Raw genomic sequence first — 16,659 nt, 5'->3', positions numbered from 1 at the left:
AGTCAAAGGATCAATGTGAAGTGCATGTTGACTTGCACAAAGCATTAACTTCAGCACCACAGGAACACACGAAGACATTGCAAGTTGTCTTCTGTGTACTTCTTTGTTTTGTCCTTCAGTGGTGGCCTTGCTCCATGTGTTAGGGCTCAATTCCCAACGTGCCTAAAATAATCAAAAATGCATCAAGAGAAGTATAACCTCACCTATAACGGACACTCATTTATTTTCAAGGCCTATGGGTCATAATCAATCCACGTAGAAATATTTTTCAAGTGAATTTATAGCTACTTAATGGGGGTAGCGGGTATTCCAAGATAATACTACAACAAAGAGAGAGCGAGAGAGAAAGAGCGAGCTAGCGAGCGAGAGCGAGGTGTTTTAGCTTATTAAAATTAATTTTATTTATATGGGCTATTATTTATTTTACTATGTATTTGTTTTACAAATTTTATGTTGTATAACTTTAGTTCCTATATGTGAATATTAGTTCCTAGTTGTTTGGTTGTGGTAGGAGTGTTTATATTGTTGTTTATTGTTATAGCAGAGAAGACAGCAGTAAAACAACAACAAGTAAACTTGTTGCAATTTTCAAAACACCTTTATTTTGAAAGGACGTCATCAGAATTTAATGAGATCACTTTAGTTCGAGTCTTGGGGTTGTCTAGGTATACATAGGAAGTGAAATGGTCCTTGGATATCTCCCATAGTTTTTAATATACATTTTTGAAAACAGGTGAAATGACGCCCTTAGCAATTTCAGAGTACTTTTATTTTAAAACCCCAGAACCCAGAGCAATACTTCATTATGACTTAAGGGGTGCTTCAGTGTCCCCCTGAAGTAAATGTGTTCTTGAATAGCCCCCTGTTGTTCAATATATATATTTTTAAATAACGGGACTCGACTCTGAAGGTACTTTGTTGTGTGACCATAATGCATATAATGCAAACAATGAGCCAAATGAAGGGCGGCGAGCTTGACTTCGTTTTGATGAATGGAGGCTGGCCTGACCGCAGTCTAAAAGGCCATGTCTACACGAAGCAGGGTATGGAGGACCAGGAGTGCAAATATTAAATAAATACACTATTAAATCAATAATTAATAGTGTGATTAAAATACTTCTATTTCATTATTTATTTATTTATTTCAATAGTCATTTCAACATTAATTTATTTCTATGTTCTATTAATATATTTCACTTTTTATTTCCATTCATATTTATTTATTTCAATTCATATACATTTTCATTCATTTTCGATTTTTATGTATTCATTTAAACATTTATTTCCATTTTTATTTATTTCAACATTTATTTATTTATTCCAATATTTTTTTTTTCCAATTTGTATTTGTTAAATGTTTACATTTGGAGTAAATTAGACAAGTGCTTTTATGGTACCATTATTTACAAACTCTTGCAGTGCTTCATATTGAACATATGCGAAGGATGGGGGTTTAAAGGACAATTATTTATCGCGCATTGTTATGAATGTACTTCAAAATGAATGAATGCAGTTGGCTGTGGAATCTCTTATATTTTAAATAACCCTGCTATGTGAAGACATTTTGTCTAAACAAAGTACAGAAATCTAAAAGTAGCATTTTTTACCCTTGCTATCTGCCTATTAAAAACGATAGACATTTAGCGAACCTTGATGAAATGGAACACATCCGCATTTAATACCACAATAGAACTTCTAATTTGATTGTTAGCAAGCAATTCCCTGAACGTTAGTATGACATTAAATATTTAATGGCAGTATGAGTAAGACTCAATAACTTAACGTTGTATTATTTGATGCGATTATAGAAGCCAATGGATGTTGAAAAACAAGCACCGGAAACTTTCCAAACAATACTGTCGTGTCCTGTAAATTACAAGCAAGTGGGTCCAGCTGCGGCCCGCAGTACTTTCCCAATTTACCACCCTCTTTTTTAGTGCCTTCCACATCCCATGACACAGAAAAGAGGGTGATTAAGGGTTATTGAAAGCAGGGTGCGCGGTTGACGACGCATGATTTGATTACTCGTTGAAAGCAGGGGCAGGGGGCGCGGTTGGCGAGTACTGCGGGCCGCAGCTGGACCTTTCACATTTAAAGGGGAAATATGTCGCATTCCGAAGATCACACACAGTTAATCGTTATTTTATCAACTATTATAGAGTGCATGTAGAAATGACCTGTCGCCCTCTGTTAAATATTTTCCGGACATACTGAATGAAAGCTGATTTGACTTGCCCACGCTGCTGGAGTTCTGAAGAGCACTCGGCCAATTCAACTGTGGCAATACATTGATTCTTTGCAGGTGTTACGCCACGGACGACGCAGCAGAATATACAATCATCATGGGGAGCAATTTGGTGGACAACTAGTCTTTCGTCAGCGATTCAGAGATCGAATCAAATGAAAATGTTTTCATTTTCACGGAAGATGGTTTGGAGGACAATTTATGTGCTGACGATGAACCTTCCCAATATTACTGCACCTACATGTATGAGCCGGAGGCAAAACCTTTAGCAGACGACACAATTGCTGACTGTAAAGCTGAAATCTGCATCAACATTGTGGATATTATGTTAGTATCTCCTAAAAACTCTTAACCCCCTCAGGAGACCCTCATTATTTGATTGATGCATGTTGGAGGAGGGAGACCTAGAAAAGAGGCTCATGATCACAAGACTTGGCCACCCCTGGAAATTGCATTGCAAATAATAACAACAAAAATTTTAAAAAACTATGTGGGTCTCAGGAGGATATTATTAATATTCAAGGTATGTAATGTTCCATATATAGTATAGTATATGATAATTTTGTAATGGCTGTAAATATGTGTGGCCCCTTTAAGAGATGCTTGGGACTTGTGGGCTGTTACGGGGAAGCGAGCGAGCCAGTAAAGCGAGAACGGCCTGGAAGCTAGAGTTGGCGGTCGCATGTCGGAGCAGCCTGCTGTTTTTTTACATTTCATTGTTGCCACATTAAAGTGACTTCCACACCCTCTATGCGCTGTGAGTTTAAACATTGTGAGTGGCAGTCAAATGAGCGACTACGTTGCCTCGCCCACGAGATCTAAAGCCCAGGTTGACAGGCGTATGCTGGAATGCCAGATGAAGTCCAAGACGAAATGATACGCAACCAATTTTTTCAGGCTTTTAGGCCAGATGAACTTCGCATTCATGTGCAGCTCAAACACACCCGCACCTGGGTGTGGCACTTGCTTTTGCAATGGAAAGGGGGATTGCAGCCAAGGGGGTGCTACAGTCACCAGTCAACAAGGCCCAGTCACAGCACTATCGTTTGGGGTGGAGCAAAGCCCACCATTGCTGGAGGAGATGGTGTGTGCTTTAAAAACCCACACAGACCATCGCATGGACGAAACCAAGTGCCGAGCGTGGCTATGCATCTGCTGGGGGCTGGGGGTGTGGACAGCTTGGGCATCTGGTGGGATGGTGGCCAAAGAGGATGGACCAGCAGGGAAACTGGAAAAGGTCCACATAGGCCGGATAATGTGGGCCCACTCTGCCGTATCCCTGGACCAGCAACCCCCCCTGTTGGACACTGTGGATGGAGGAGCTCAAGAGCATGATGGAGCTGTTGCCAGGATGGGTTGGACAGAGGTTGGGTACCCCAGCCATATCCCAATGCCGAATGCGGATGTTTCCTGCAGTATCCTGGTGGATTCGGAGTCTTCTGCCACAATCGTGAAACCATATGTTGTCCCTACAGGAACTGTGCTGGAAACCACCATTAAGAAGCTGAGAGCTGTGACGGGCGAAACGGCTCGGACGAATGGGAAAGGGACATTTGTGTTTGTCCTCGAGAATTCATCAGTGAGTGACACTTGTAAATGCGGGCGGGACTTCTTGAAGAATACAAAACCATGTAAAGCTGATTGCTCCTTCACAACAGACCACTTCTGTAGTGTCCATCAACACAGCAACAACACAGTTGTTGTTGACTGGGACAGAGTCCGCTCGACCGGAAGAGCATGGCCCTATAGTGACAGTGGAAAGTTCAGCACCAAAGCAATTGGAGGACCTGACGGAGGCTATCAGCTCCATCTGGGAAGCCAAATACATAGGCCTGGATTGTGAGTAACAGTAGCAGTTATGGCAAGTGCTGTGGGACTCTAAGGACATTTTTGCCCACTATGAAAACGGGATGGGTCCAACGCACTTAATAGAACATCACATCCACTCCAGAGATGCACAACTGATCAAGTTGCAGCCATGGCATCTACCAATGGCCCTGCAGGAAGTTGGAACAAGGAGGTCCATGCCATGCTGGACACAGGGATCATTGAGCCCTCTGTCCTTCCCTAGGCGTCTGGCGTGGTAATGTTCGCCGCAAAAGGGTCCAGGCCCTGCGGTCTGTGTGGACTGCAGGCCGCTTAATAAAGTGACGTGGAAGGACTGTTACCCCCTTCCATAGGTTGAGACGCGAGACCTACTATTGGGGTCTGCGTGGTTCTCGTCGCTCGATACTAGATACTGGCAAGTTCCCCTCAAGGTCGAAGACTGCATTCTGCACCACCAGAGGACAGTGGCAGTTCAAGGTAATTGGTTTTGGCCTGTGTAATATGCCAGGGATGGTTGAGTGCTTAAAGGACTCACTGCTGGTGGACATCCCCGCAGGCAGGAGTGCTTGGTCTACCTGGATGATGTCCTCATGCACGCCAGTCTTTCCAGGCTGCATTGGGTTCCCTGAGACTGGTGTTGGGTGTCCTGATATGTGAAATTATGGATGTTGTTATTATTGTTAGCAGCAGAGGGCGCTAGGTGTTTGCATTTGTGTTGAGCGTTGACTAGAGAAAATTGGAGGATACTTCCTGTATGTCGGAAACAAAGAGAAAAACAAGCCTAGCGAAGTTGTTGGCTAATAAATGAGAGCACCAGCTCTTTCGTTCATTACTCGACTTAGTGTCATTTATAATGAACAACACATTGGGGAGAAATGCAACGGCTAGACTGGAACTCCATCCGGAGAAATGCCACTTCTTACGGCAAGAGGTGGAATTTCTGGGGCGCAAGGTGGATTACAGGTGCATCAGCACATTGGAGGAGACAATTTGCACGAAAGACTGGCCACTTTCAACAGACGCAAACGCAGCTCAAACGTTTTTGGTACTGCTTTCTTATTACCGGAGGTGTGTGAAGTGGTTCTTGCTCATTGGGGCGCCCTTGAGCCGCCTTCTTCAGAACAATCAACATTTCACATGGACAAAAGACTGTCAGGAGGCGTTCTTCAACTTTTAGAGGGCGCACACTAATACCCCTGTCATCACAGTGCCAGACCCAGCCCTGGATCCTGCGTGGTTCTCGGTCATCGTGGACGAGTGTAGTGGGCCTGTCCACAGGCACAAAAAGATTTTGTAGTTAGTTTGCTTTGCCACACATGATGGACGGCGTGCTACAGTGCGCTTTGAGAGTGCCAGGTACCGGAGAGGTGGCAGATGGTAGTGCCTAGATCCCTGAGATGCAGTGCTTGGAGCATGACATGGGAGCACTGGCTCTGAACACTTTGAACACGGCGACTGCGCCAAGGATTCCACTGGGGACAGCATCGACGAGACGTGAAGGACTTATGTCGGCGTTATGATGAATGTGCGACATTCAAAGGACCCGTGGATCAGTCACATGCACCGCTTCAGCAGCAAGGTGTGGGGGCACTCAGGAAGCAAGTGGCTGTGGATGTAATGGGACCCTTCCTGTGACGGAGAGAGGAAATGAGTATGTGCTGTGTGCCTACTTCAAGAAATGGCCAGAGGCTTATGCGTTGCCAGATCAGAAGGCGGAGACGGTGGAGGAGTCTCTGCCAAAGGGAGTGTTTAATTGGTGTGGTGTTGCGGACACTGCACAGTGACCAGGGCAAAAATTATTTGAGTCCAAGGCTTTTGCTTCCCTCTGCTTACCACTTAACATGCAAGAGACACGGACCACACCTTTGCACCCTCAGGGTGATGGATTAGTGGAAAGATTGTCACATTGCTCTGGTTTTGATGGTCTACGGATCAGCTGTAAGGTGTTCAACAAACTGGTGATGCTGGGCCAGGAGATCAGGACTTCTTCGGAGTTGGCAATTGACAGGTCACCAAACAGCCTGGAGGACCCGCTGGCACCTGAGAATGCCCGAAGGTTTCAGGACCGGTTGGAGGCTGCGCACGAGTTTGCACGTGACCAGCTGGAGAACGCTGGTATGAGGAAAAAAAAGGAAAATGGAAAAAGGTATGATGCAGGGGCAAGAGACGTGATTTTCAGTCTGGAGAACTGGTTGGAATTTATGCACTCAAAAAGAAGAAGGGACTTTGCCCAAAATTGGACCGGTTTAGGAAGGATCTTTTAGGGCGCTCGAACAAATTGGGGCGGTTGTCTACAGGATTGGGGTTTCCCCTAAGGGCAAGAGAGCCGTCCTGCATCTCTGTGTTCTCGGCAATAAACGCGAGTTACTGTAAAAAGTACCAAGTTAAAAAGTGATTCTGAGCAGTTGTGATTTCCACATGTCACTCCAGGAGTCACACATGGGAGGTAACGATGTATAAATAACTTGAGTGGTACATCCAATTTCGTTGTCAAGGCAATGACAAATAAGGACTACTGTACAAACGACTCGTGTGTTATTTGTGTTTTAGACAGGCAAACACCGGCTGGCCGCGTTTTGGGTCCTCCTCTGTGTGCCTGCATGTGCACAAGTTAATTTAGAGCAAGAAGGAAGAGAGAAAGTTCGTTTGTTGTCCGCCAGTAGTTTCGGGTCGCGTTGATTTTAGAAGTGTTCTGAGTGAGTGGTCAAGTCTCGTGTGCGTCTATGAGAGGTGAACCCCCCTGTATTGTTTATCATTTAATAATGTTGTTTTGTGATACTACAAGTTAGCTTTGCGCGCTAAGTTAATTAGCAAACTGCCATCATGTCATTTCTGTGTCCACTGTGAGTTGGTTCTTAGTATTGTGGCGATTGTTATGTGTTCCGGCCAAATGCACTGTGGGAAGTTTGGCAACCGTGACTGGGAATTGTGGTTGGAAATGTTATTACATGTGCGTTGTGTTCAATAATGTGTACTGTATCTTGGAGTCGTGCGGTGTATGGGACACAAGTGCAGCAAGTGTTAAGAAAAAGATCATCTCCTGCCATTATTCCCCACGTCGCTCGCCACATTGGTGTCAGAGATGGGATGTTATAATGGAGAGCGAAATCCAAGAATTAGAACGCATTGTGGAGTTGACACTTTAAAAGCTAGCTGCAGCGTGACAAAGAGAGACTTTTTGCACACGCTCCTGACGGTGCTCGCGCTGCGCGACCTCAGTGACTTCTGGTGGACGAAAGCAACAATGCGGGGGAACAGTGCCAATCTGATACAATGGACTACTCACCAGAGACTATGAGAGGCACTGCAGCACCTCAAACTCCAGCCAAGCTTCGCAAGTACAATGGGACAACACAGCTGGAGCCATACCTGTCTCAAGTTCAACTGGCAGTTTGGTACAATGGTTGGAGTGATGGTGAGGCTACTCACCTGGCCCTGGCTTTGAAAGGTGATGCCCTACAAGTCCTCCTCGATTTGGCCCCAGTAGAGCAGTGGAACAGGCAGGCTCTGATAGGGCCCCTAGAGAGACGATTTGGCAAACATCACTTCGCTGATGAGAGCAGAGAAAAATTGGCTGACCGGCACCGCCTGGAGGGGGAGAGCATGGGCACTTTCGCTATGGATGTACAGCTGTATGCACGACAGAGATATCCACATTTCCCTGCAACTGCATGTGAGGAGCTGGCACTTCACGCTTTTCTGAAGGGACTCTCTCCGGAACGACAGCACGTTTGTCTCATCATGCCGCAAACGCTCAGCACAGCCCTTCGTGAAGCCGAACGTGCGGAGGCTGTATTTTCCTCGCAGCCTCCCCAGCTACGAGCTTCCTCACGTCAGCAGCACGCTAGGATGGTGGATTATGACAGCCATGGCACAGACGACGAGGAGGTGTGCTGGGCCCAGCCATCACCCACACAACGATAGCGGCCGATTAGGCCATCCAAACGGCGCCAGCCTCGGCCAAATGACTGTTGTGCCCGATGTGGCCAGCCTGGGCATTTGGCATGCCACGCCCTAGCACCTGCGCCAATCTCCAGAAGGGACCACCATCAGGAAACAAGAGCAGGGCGATCTAGAGAGGGGACCACCACTATTTTCTCCCATCACCCCTCCAGGGACGTTGTATGGTGGTTGGGCCTGTTGAACACATCCAGGGACTCTACCTGGCCTGTCAGCTCGACGGCCGAACTTGCCGGGCCTTAGTGGATTCGAGATCAACCATTTCCCTTGTGTGACCTGGCATCCTTCCCAGTACCACTGGAACTCTGGCAGCGACATGAACACTCACCAGCACTCAGCTGACAACCGTCACGGGGGAGAAAGCTGGCATGAAAGGGAAGAAGCTGCTGTGTGTACGGACTGGGGGGCAAGAAATGATGCACGGGTTCTGGCTTGCTGATATACAGGACGAGTGCATCATTGGACTAGATTTGCTGATGAAGTGGCAAGTCAGCATGGACATAGCAGGGGCGAGTATCAAGATTGGCACACAGACTTTCATGCTGCAGTCTGGTGGGGGCAAGAAGCGTGGATGTAAAAACTGGCGAATTGACTACAAAGCTCCGGTCGGTCAGCAGGTTCCGGGTCCCTCGTGTTCCATGGAGGGTGGTGACCAGTCATAGCAGCCGCCTCAACCAGCGCCGCCTGCGGGGTCATCCCGCTCGTCCTCTGCTGAGACTGTGGAAGGAGTTGTGGCAACGGAGTTCTGACGGCCTCAACTTACAGCAGCGTCAGCAGTTAAAAGGCCTCCTTGACACACTCGGGGACATTTTTGCTGCTAAGGACCAAAACTGTAAGAAAACGGGGCTTGTACAGCACACCATCAATACCGGTTCAGCCCCGCCTGTTCGTGTACGGCCCCACCGGTTGCCTCTCGCTAAGCGGCAAGCAGCAGAAGAGAAAATCCAGGAGATGCTTGCAGCTGGTATTATCGAGCCCTCCAGCAGCCCATGGGTGGCTCCAGTGGTGCTGGTGCGGAAAAAGGATGGCTGCTAGCGGTTTTGTGTGGATTGTCGTCGCCTCAATGCAGTCACCCGTAAGGATTCCTACCCACTGCCACGAATTGACGACGCCCTCGATTGGATTACCGGTTCCAGTTGGTTCAGCTCCCTTGATCTACGCATCGGCTAGTGGCAGGTGGAGCTGGCCCCCGATGCCAGACCAAAGACGGCGTTCACCATTGGACAAGGACTGTGGCAATTCTGCATCATGCCGTTTGGACTGTGTAATGCACCGGCTACTTTTGAGAGGCTAATGGAGACTGTGCTCGCGGATGTGCCTCGTAGTCGGTGCGTTGTGTACCTGGACGATCTGTTGGTGCATGCGAGTGACTTTGGCGGGGCCCTGAGTAACCTGCTAGAGGTCTTTACTGCGATCCGCCATGCTGGACTGCAGCTGAATCACGCTAAGTGCCACCTGCTCACCAGACAGACAGAATTCCTGGGTCACGTGATCAGTGCGGAAGGTGTTACCACCAACCCTGCTAAGGTGACTGCAGTACAAGACTGGCCAACTCCTGCTAACGTTGGTGAGCTGCGGAGCTTCCTGGGCCTTGCGTCGTACTACCGCCGCTTTATACAGAACATTGCCACTATTGTTAGTCCACTCCACCGCTTGACGGACAAGGGCCAACCCTACGACTGGGACCACACCTGTGCAGCAGCCTTCAGCCAACTCAAGGCCACACTCACGGGGGCACCAGTGCTGGCATACCCAGATGTACAACTACCATTTATTGTTGACACTGATTCCAGTTACGTGAGGGTTGGAGCTAGTGATGTGCCCTACTGTGCCGAGGCGCCGAGGCGTGTGCCGAGTAAACCGGAAAAAAATCTGCAAAGCGCGCATCGAGGCATGTGTTGATTACGCTTGTGGCCACGCCCGAAGCCTCGGAAGGCACGTTGCTACGTCCGAAGCCTCACGAGACGGGCTTCCTATACGTCATCGCCAACACATAGTTTCGCCGGTGATTCGAAATGAAATGGCGCACCGAGACGACAATGAGCTGACAGGTGACACTGACACACCCAACTCGCATCTTCAAACCTAAATTCAATCGGATTCGTTTTGCAATGGACGCACTGTCCAACATCGAAAAAGAAGAGAACATCCCCTGTCTGGGATCATTTTGAGCAGTTCTCTCCTAAAAAGGTACAAATTAATAACCAGTGTGAATATATAATTGTAAATTATTGTGACAACACAGTGTATCCCTCGTTTTAATGTCTTTCTTCTACTTGGTGATTTTTCAAAAGGTGACGTGCAAACTTTGTTCTAAAGAACTTGGGTACCAAGAGAACACTTCATCTATGTTGAGGCATTGTACCCCGGCCTCATCCGTCCCTTGCGAAAGACTATTTTTAAAAGCAGGAGAAATTCTAAAAAAAAAAAAAAAAATGAAACCGTTTCAAGCCAAAAACAATCATTCTTTCAGATAGAGCCTAGATCTTGAGCTCGGGTCGGGCCCAAAATGTCACTCATTTACGTTCGGGTCGGGTCGGGCCGGACTTCTTCTCTCGCTAACTTTTAAAAAAAAAATTTTTAGAATAAATGTATATTTGTATGTGGATTTTAAACTAAGGAATACTTTTTCTAAAATAAATAAATTGGATAAAACAGAGAAAGGGCGCTGAGGTAATCCAAAACATGAGCCGCATGCAGAGCCAGTGCATTGTTTGCGCACATGAAGGCTCTGCATGGGGCTCTCCGTGAGTCTGCAACTCTGCATCCTGATATTTCCTTTTCGAATTTCGATATGGATATGATGTTAGTCAAACATCTATATTATCATTTGTTTCAAGGGCCGTACCTCTTCGTGCAAAGCAGGACTTTGTGGTGTTCTTTAAAATGTTCTTATTTTGTTTCAGTGCTCCTTAAGGCAGGTTGTTCTTTTGTTTGTTCTGATGCGAGTCATTAAAATAAAGAGCGTTATTTAAAAGTATTTTAGTTTTTAGTTTATGCTGCTGTTCCTCTCCTTGTCAGAGAGGTGCGTCCATGAGAGCACAATATCCCACACAGAAATATATTTAACAAACCTATCCAGCGTTATCTCGTTGTGTACATGCATTTATTATTATCATAAAAATATGTAGACTATTTAAACATTAAGAAAAATTGCGTTGTTTTCTGCCAACTTGAAGAAATTAAAATAAATGTCTGTTGCTGCATTTTACCAAGGAAATGACGCATGAACTATCCACCTGATAGAACAGACACACAACTATGAATGATATAACTGTTTATTGAATATGCATTTTACAGTCTTGTTCAACTGGGAGAATTTGTTATAAAAGACAGGCTTTATTTTGTTATCATTATGCACATAGGTGTTGTCACAAATGTGATCACACAAAATGCAGCCATTTTCCAAGCAGTGCTCTGTCCAGGTCTGAGTGATGCATTGCATCCCTGCATTTCCCTCTTCTGGGTCCTCACAAATAAAAAATAAAATTTCGGCTTATTTTTGGGCTCGGGTATACAAATTTAAAAAATACAATTTCGGGTTTTTTCGGGCTCGGACCTGACAGTTAAGTTAATTGCTCGGGCCGGGTCAGGCTGGATTTCTTGTTCCCAATCTAGGCTCTACTTTCAAGTAACACACGCACATTCATTCACATAACAACTCCCTGCCCTTTTGACCCCATCAAATCCATGGTGTCATTTTAATCACTCTGTCTGTCATGACATTTATTTTCCACATGAAGGCGCAATAGAACAAATGAAGCCTCATGATGCTTCGGCCCAGGAGCGAACCAGTTTGATGGAAAGCCTCATTGCTGTCCTGCCTCCTCATTATTCTGCCGCTTTCCTTCCGTCCTTGAACATCCTGGACAAGAAGTAGCGCTCTGGTCAGCGTTTCAGCTTGTGTGCAATTGAAAATTGAGCCACCCAGATCTTCAGTCAAGCTATCGTAAAACCTCCGCCACAACTACAGTCTACAGTTATCCCTCTCTACTTGGCGCTTCAAACATCACGCCCTCTGTCCATTATGGATTTTTTTTTTTAAAGATTTAAAGACCAATACCATTGTATTTTGTTTTTTTCCTTGAATCTTCATGATAAAAATGTATTCAAAAACCGGATTTCTTCATTGCATTTCTTTCATCATTGCAATTAAACATAATTGATTAACATTGTAATGAAGTTAAACTTGAGGTGGCATCGTACAACGTGGTGCATCATTAAAGGATGCACTGCAGGGAAAATACACATTTAATCATGAAGGGTCATGTATTTGTGCCCAACTTAGTCATTTTGATACTAGGCTAACTAATAGATACATACCGTACAACATATGTTGCCTTCATTATAAGGCTTATGAGAGGCTTTTAAATTTTGCAGGCTCTAGACATTTTTGTTATTTATTATTTTGGTCCAATATGGCTCTTTCAAAACTGGGTTGTCGAACCCTGCTTTAAGCATATCTCATTTATATTATAATTTTTACATTTGCTGTGCTTAAGATTTCTTTATTATAATATACATTTCTAATGGGTACACACAGGACTGTTGTGTGCGGTTCATGGAACCCTCCCTCCTGATGCCTTGAAGAGGGTGCGCTGGCAAATACATTTGCTGGCCTGGTGGTCAGGGCACTCGAGTGCCGTGCTTGATACGTGTTACGTGCGGGTACGAGTCCTGACCTGGACGAGGGGGATCGGATTGTGGCGCACGGTGCGGATCAGTGCAACACCGGTTACACACACAAGGGGTCTTTTTTTTTTTTTTTCAATTACATTTAGGGATAAGGGAATAAACATGTTTTACAGTATATGTATCTCTTTCCAATGCTGTTGAATCTGAATAAAATACAATGAACACACCCATGAACATTCATTATTATATTATATTATATTATATTATATTATATTATATTATATTATATTATATTATATTATATTATATTATATTATATTTAGGGCTGTCAAAATTATCGCGTTAACGAGCGGTAATTAATTTTTTAAATCAATCCCGTTAAAATATTTGACGCAATTAACGCACAAAGGCCCCCCCGAAACAGATTAAAATGAAAGCACAGTGAAAGGTGTACTTGTTGTGTTTTTCGGAGGTTTGCCGCCCTCTGCTGGCGCTTGGATGCGACTGATTTTATAGGCTTCAGTCATTATTGACATCAACAATGGCGGGCTACTAGTTTATTTTTGGATTGGAAATTTTACAAATTTTATTAAAACGAAAACATGTAGAGGGGTTTTGATATAAAACTTCTATAACTTGTCTTTTAAGAACTACAAGTCTTTCTATCCATGGATCGCTTTAACATAATGTTAATAATGGTAATGCCATCTTGTTGATTTATTGTTATAATAAAGAAATACAGTACTTATGTACCGTATGTTAAATGTATATTTCCATCTTGTGTCTTATCTTTCCATTCCAACAATAATTTAGAGAAAAATATGGCATATTTTATAGATGGTTTGAATTGCGATTAATTGCCATTAATTACGATTAATTAATGTTTAATCTGTAATTAACTTGATTAAAAATTTTAATCGTTTGACAATCCTAGTTTATAAGCTCCCCCTCTATGCTACGGATTTTCGATTTTCATGTTGGGTGGGGCGGTCCTCATTGACTGCGGATGGCATCGCAAGGGATTGTCTTTAACATTGTCACCAAATGTTGGGAACACATGACAACCACTGGTTCAGGTTCTCGAAAATTGCTGCGGGTTTGCTGCACAAATCCCACCCACAATCGTCAATGTGTATTAGTAGTTCCTGGCTTTTGCTGTGAAATTTCCCCTTTAAAACATTACCTTACCGTTTACAGCATTTGTCTTGTCTCAATGTTTATAACCCACAATGCATTGCAAAAGACAGTACTTAACTGTTAAACACAAAAACGGCATTTTACTGTTCAAGATTGGCCGTAAATTTACAGCAATTTTTTACAGCGTAGGTCTGATAAAGTGCAGACTAAAAATTCAGAATCTCCTATAAACCCCTCTAAAATATTACATAACTTTACCACTGTAGACCAAATCGATGTAATTTCAATTGTAATGTCCTCCAAACCAAACCTGTTTTATGGAATCAGTTTCCAGCTAATATTAAAGAAGCCGAGACAGTCTGCACATTTAAGATTAGATTAAAAACGTTCCTATTGGACAAAGCTTATGGTCAGGCTAGTTGAAGTCGGAGTAGACTCACAGTTTAGTCTAAGCTGCACTAGAAGCTATAAAGCTGGGCGAAGTACAGCCACTGAGTTCTATCTCCTTTTTCTCACTCTACCTACCACTTATCTTACTTTATTTCTATTTTCCAATGTTAATATCTAGTTGTCTAGTCTCTTCATCACTAGTCATCCGGTGTCCCCTTTCCTCCCTCCCCTTTGGGGAGGGGCTATTTTTCAGCTGCAGCCTCCTGACTGTCTGGATTCTGGCTGGATGGACATCCTCGTTGCTACCCCCGTCTCATCTGGCTAGATGGACCTCTTCTTGTTCCTTTACTCCACTGCATCTTTACGGACTGTAACTTAGCCTGCTAATTCCCATTAGCAGTCCTGGGATTCTGTCTATCCGTCCTGGGAGTGGATCTCTCCTGACTGTGGTACTCCCCAAGGTTTCTCATTTTCTCCCAAAGACTCTGGAGTTTCTGGAGTTTTTCCTTGCCGACATGGAGGGTCTAAGGATGGGGGATACCCAGGACTTGAACTTTATTTATTCATCTTTGTTGCTTCATTTGCTGTTTCTGATTGTGTATCATATTGCCTCTGCAAAGCCCTTTGAGACAACCTTGTTGTGATTCAGGGCTATAGCTACAAATAAAATTGAATTGAATGAATGCTCATGACAGTGTCATGAAATAATTATGACGCCACTGTCAAATAAAGTGTTACCAAAAAACCTGTTCAACAACAATATACTAGTAGAAGCAGTGTTTAGAGACAGCTTCTCTTGTACTGTATGTTCAGTGGTTTGTGCCAAAGGGAAAAAAATGGCGCAAGGAAAAAGCAATCTCTTTTCATTTTCCCCATCATCCATTGTATTGTGGTCCAAATAGAAACACCAGTCGAAGAGGCAGCCATCACGTCTGAACTCGAAACAATTTCACCCCCATTTCCAAAAGGCATTTTGCACTGATGTCTAAGTGCAATAGGAGAATTGTTATACCCCTTGTGGTGAAAACATTCCACAATCAATCATGAAAAATAGTGTACAGCTCTTGTACAGTGACCATAAACTGTTTATAATTACATGTTATAGAGCTATGTTGGTACTTTTGTATTGCCTATAAATGCTAAATCTACCCACGTGTACGTAGACAATAAAGGATATTCAATTTATATAGGCAAAACAATAGGGATGGGGGTGAAAATACCACAAGCAACAAAACAAACAACGTAATTATGCAACATTTAAAGAGGCATTTGGAAAAATATGCTTACTTCAAAATGGTAAATTTCTGGTTCAATTACTAAAAGAGTACTATAGAATGAAGCGTGGTGGGTGGATTTGCCAAACATTTTACTCAAGTACTGCAAAATAACATTACTCAAGTATAAGAAGTCATCCAAAAAATATACTCAAGTACAAATAAAAAAGTATTTGGTGAAAAGAATACTCAAGAAATGAATAACATTGTGTGTAACTGCTTAAGATGTTTGAGTAGCTTCTTCTATTTTACACGTTTTCTAACCAAAACAACAATGGAGCTGCAGTGGCATCACTCATCAAAATCCCTCAAAAAAAGTCAATTTGGAAATACCCCATCCATCTGCCACCATCACGACATGGGAGGACAACATGAAGAAATGGCTAAGAGTCACCACAACCAAAATATTTTTGTGTTTTATTGATTTAATGACAGTGGAAGGACACACATTTAGAAACCTGAAAGGGTCCAAGGCATCCAGTACCTGCACAGCAACAAAGTTGAATGCGTCCTAATACGTGAACAGGGGAATTGGGGTTCATGAAGGCAGATGTGGAACCAAGATAGTGCCACCACAAAGCAATAACATGGGTGCTGTTAACAGAGGTGGGAGACATCGAGACTGTAGGCTGCACTCGTGTCGCAGGTCCCAGGCGTTAATGTAGCCATGCTGCCGCTTTGTTACAAAAGGTATGTACGTCATTTTCATGTGTCCAATGCTCCAAAAATACTTGTTGTCTTTGACATTTTTATTATAATGATGATTGCAATTATGATAATGTTTGATATTATTTACTATAACTACCGCTATGGCTGCAACACATGCTAACTACTAGGCTAGTACAACTGCTGCTAATCTGTACGTGTAATGTCTGTGTAGCATCATTAACTTCGCTAAACATAGTTATACAACGAAAAAGAAATGGAAAACCCTCATCAACTACAAGTCATACATGGGCTTCATACTAAATGCATAAATGCAAGTGTTACAAGTTTTTTTTTGTTTGTTTACAGGTGCAAGACGCTGTTAGGCAAGGAAAGATAACTTGATGTGCCTCAGAACGACTTACTGTACGTTGATGGACATACATCGAGACTACGTGCATTCTACTTTTTACACATGCTGCCTTAAGTTGTGGATGACTTTGATGATGGAAGGCTCGAGTTATGCTCCACCTACGTTAATATTAT

The sequence above is a fragment of the Corythoichthys intestinalis genome, chromosome 14 (genome assembly GCF_030265065.1).
Source record: "Corythoichthys intestinalis isolate RoL2023-P3 chromosome 14, ASM3026506v1, whole genome shotgun sequence".
Classification (NCBI taxonomy): domain Eukaryota; kingdom Metazoa; phylum Chordata; class Actinopteri; order Syngnathiformes; family Syngnathidae; genus Corythoichthys; species Corythoichthys intestinalis.
Note: the sequence above shows the minus strand (reverse complement) of the source record.